The sequence below is a fragment of the Cricetulus griseus genome, chromosome 4 (assembly GCF_003668045.3).
Source record: "Cricetulus griseus strain 17A/GY chromosome 4, alternate assembly CriGri-PICRH-1.0, whole genome shotgun sequence".
Lineage (NCBI taxonomy): Eukaryota > Metazoa > Chordata > Mammalia > Rodentia > Cricetidae > Cricetulus > Cricetulus griseus.
This window is the reverse complement of record NC_048597.1, coordinates 35201113-35205339: the sequence shown is the minus strand read 5'-3', so window position 1 is coordinate 35205339 and position 4227 is coordinate 35201113. Positions and strand designations below refer to the sequence as shown.

The 4227-nt window shown below is 45.0% G+C and overlaps 1 pseudogene; it reads right to left on the bottom strand.

Moving 5' to 3' along the window:
- Positions 1-152: 152 nt before the first annotated feature.
- Positions 153-3963, bottom strand: LOC100759056 (annotated as a pseudogene).
- Positions 3964-4227: the final 264 nt, after the last annotated feature.

The following is a 4227-nucleotide window of genomic DNA, read 5'->3' as shown; positions in this document are numbered from 1 at the left end:
CGCTGTTTGATATGCATCAAGATGGGTGGGAGGAGTTTTTTCCCCCCTAAGGGTAGGGGCAGTGGCCCCAGTTCCTGCATAGCATAGGGAGCCTCTGGTGCAGGCCACTGGCTCACCTGCAGGTCTAGAGACAAGACTGGTGGTCTAAGAGGCTAAGAGCGCAGCCGCAAGGTGGGCTGGTTTGTTAAGACGCGAGAAAGCGGCAGTGTTCCGGGCACCGCTGTGGCCTTCTTGTGCCTGAGCCCCTCAAGGCATGGTGCCTGGCCTGACTGGACCTCTGTGGTCCAAGCCATATCCTGCCATGGCAAGGTGGACTAGATTTATTAAAAAACAACAACAACAACAACAAAACAACAAAAAAACAGGTAAACTGATCTCTTTAAAAAAAAATAAAATCTCTGGTCTGTAAGGTCACTTCAGCTGCTTTTAAAGTGGCTTTTCTGGAATGGTGGAAAGCTGTCGCAGGCCCACAGATGGTGGACTTGGAGAAGGTCACACAAGGTTTTGGTTCTCGCCCAGGTCAGTTCATTGTGCAGTTCAATCAGCACCCGCACCGCCTCCTCCTCAGAGCCCATCTGGATCAGGGCCATCTTTCGGTCCTTCCCGAAGAACTTGAAGCCTTGAAGAACTTGCTGGAGAAGAAGTTCTTGAGGTCGTCTTCTGACACAGAGGGCGGGGTATTGGAGAGGTGGAGAGTAGCTGAGGGCAGCAAGATGTTCTGGAAGTTCTTGAAGCCCAGCTTCTTGAAGCGATGCAGTGGTGAGCTACCATAGTCCCTGGTCAGGCCCTGGTCCTCCTGTCCCTCACGAGGCAACTGCACACTCGGATGCTTTGACAGTCTGACGTGCACTGACTTCCCATGTAGCTTGTGCCCATTCAGGTGGTCCATGGCCAGCTGGGCCTGACTGCCATCTGCCATCTGGACAAGTGCATTTCCTTTCTTCTTGAACAGAATCTTGTTGAACAGAACCCGCTGCACATCACCATAGACTCCGAAGAGAATAAAGAGGCTTTGGGGGTGTGACTCTCTCAGGGTTCAGATTGCTGACCAGAAGGACAGAATTTCTGGCGCCTGCCAAGCCTGGAATGGCAATGAGGCCAGCTTCAGCAGCCGCAGCAGCAGAAGGTATGGCCAGGGGGGCATGCTCCATGGACATTAGGAACAGAGAGGCCTGCAGCCTGAGGAATGGCACAGGTGGGAGGGAACCCGGCTCCTGCATACGGAGAGTCTGACTTTATGCCGGGTGCACCAAAGGCTGCAGCCATGGTCTGGTCCAGCGCAGTCTGGCTGACCCAGAGGGCAAGTCAGGGCAATGACTTGGCCCTGATCCAGATGGGCTCTGACTCTGCTCTTCTCATTGTTGTATTTGACATTAAGACTAGTGAGCTTGGAGAAGTCAATGCGCAACAGGCAGCAGGCATTGTAGATGTTCTGGTCATCCAGCGACAGTTTGGCATGTTGGGCGCTCACAGGGTCAGCATACTGCAGCAGTACCTGGAACCGGTTATTCTTGGTGAATGTGAGTTTGGACTGTGCCAAACTTAGAGAAGATCTGGTACAGAACATCCAGGGTCACTGGGTAGAAGGGGATGGGGACAAGAACCCCTGACCAAAATGGGAGCCTGGGGCAGGTGGGAAGAGAGGAAAGAGGTGGGAGGCAAGAAAGAGAGGGGGGAGGAGAACAAGAGGACTGAGACAGGGTATGAATAGAGGAGGGCAAGAAAGGAGATGTCTTGATAGAGGGAGACAGTACAGGTTTGGAGAGAGGTGGCACAGGGGAAATATTAGGGGATTCACAGGGATGACCCCCAACTAAGAAGACAGGCAGCAGTAAGGAGGATGCCATTGATGCCCTTCCCCTATAATGACATTGACGTCTACCTTGGTTACCATTCCTAGAGCCTTCATCCAGTAGCTGCTCAAAGCAGAAACAGGCACCACAGCTAAGCACTGAACTATACTATTGGAAACCAGTTGTGGAGAGGGAGGAGGGATGAGCGAAGGAGCCAAGATAGGACTGAAGAGACCTTCAGAAACAGTGGACCTGACCTACTGATAGCATGGAGATCCTAGTCATAAAGCTGGGGAAAGAGCATTGGACCAAACCAAGCCCTCTGAATGTGGGTGCCAGCTAGGAGGCCAAGGCAGTCTATGGGACCTCTAACAGTGGAGCCAGTGTTTATCCCTAGAGCACAAATGGAATTTGGGAGCCCATTCCCTATGGAGGGATACTATTGCAGCCCAGATACAGCAAGGAGGGCCTAGGCCCTCCCCAAATGATATGACAGACTTTGAAGGTCCCCGGTGGAGGGCCTCACTATCCCTGGGGAGGAGTTGGGGGGGTGGGGGGGGATGGTGGGGAACATGGGAGGATGGGAGGGCAAGGGAATGGGGGGTGGATATGTAAATATGAGTAGTAATTAAAGAATAAATAAATAAATAAATAAATAAAAAGTTAGACTAAGATGGGTTTTTTTGTTTGTTTGTTTGTTTTTGTTAAAAAGCTTGGAAGAAAAAAAAACCAAGAAGATAATATAAAGTTTTAGAAAGGCACATAGTTGAATGTGAATCTTGTTATGGTCTGGGAACCAGAACAAAGCAACCCAATTATTATTAGTTGAAGTGCCTTTCTTGCAAGCATTGGTTGATGACCAAAGGTGATTATTAATTCCTTATACCCATTTCTGCCTCAATCTCATGATACAAAAACTATTGATGAGTGGGTATGTACCCTAAAGGTTTAAAGTAGAGCTGGCTGATTATTTTTCATCTGTTAATATTTAGGTTTGTGATTCCTTTTAAGATTACCTTTCAAGATAAGTAATAAAGTGATAGGTCTTTTCTTTGTAACTGCAAAGTGCACCTGCCAGTAAAAGAACTGACTGAGAAGAATACCTTGCTTGATCACACAGTCAACCTCAGACAAGTCGCTTGGGCATGAATGTATATAGGTTCTTGGGATAATTTGTTTTTCACCTGTAATTTGTAAAATGTTTAATCATGTGAGTGATATGGAAAACATGCTGGTTTTTTTCTGCTTGTTTTGTATTCATTCACTTGAAAAACAGGGAAAATCACATTGTAATCCCTATATTACCTGAAAAACTTGGTTGGGGTATATAATCTGTAGAAAAAAAATACACTGTAGAAAGAATACAGAAGAATAGAGAAGGAACTATCAAGAGAGACTGTGTGTCTTTTTCCCTAACCCCTTCATATAGAAAAGTCTAGTATGCTCCGATTTGGTGGCTTCCCTTTGAGCCCTGAATTGCTGGAGGTTGGTCCCTCAGGCAGCAAAATGAGACCTCAAAGCCTGCCTCCATGACACATTTTCTTCAACAAGATCACACCCACTCCAAGAAGACCACACCTCCTAATAGTGCCACTCCCTTTGGGGACCATTTTCTTTCAAGACACCACACAGAGACAATAAGAGATTGACGTTTGAATCAATGTAAATGCTTAAGCAGTTGGCTTTTATAAACATCAATACCCAACCTCTGAACTTGTAGTTTTTCTTGTTAACTATTTGAATTTCATTGAGGTTGCAATGTGCACTATTTTTATTTTTGTGTTGTGGTATCTTATTAGTAACAAATATGACTTTGATAATAAAAGTTCCTGGGAAAAGGAGAATCTCAAATGTGTTGCCAAGGGAGAATTAACCGATAGGGAAGGAGGTAGAGGACGGAGAACTATCTTAAGCAAGCACAAAATGGAGTCAGAACAAGACTGAGTTACTTCTGTTTTTCAAGAGTTTTCAAGTATATCATTAAGAGTTTTTAATGTGAGCTCTCCAGTTTGTTGGACTTAGTGTTATGAATTTGCCTCTTAGAACTGTTATATTTTTATTTTCACTCAGTTCTAAAAGTTTTCAGTTTCCTTCTTGATTTCTGTCTTTACCCAATTTTTATTCATTATTGAACTAATTACCTTTCATAAGTTTTCAAGCTATCTGCCATTTCTATTGCTGTTGATATCCTGTTTTAATCCATCATGGACAAATAGGTTATTTCAGGGTGTTGTTCAACTTTCCTACCTCTGTTCATATTTGCTTTGCGACCTCATATGTTGTCAATTTTAGAGAAAGTTCCATGGTTTTCTGAAAAGAAAGTGTATACTTTAGTGTTCGAGTGGAATGTTCTGTAGCTGTCTGCTAGATTAATTTGGATTTATGATGTTATTTAATACAGAATTTCTCTGGATAACCTGTCTATTGGTGGGAG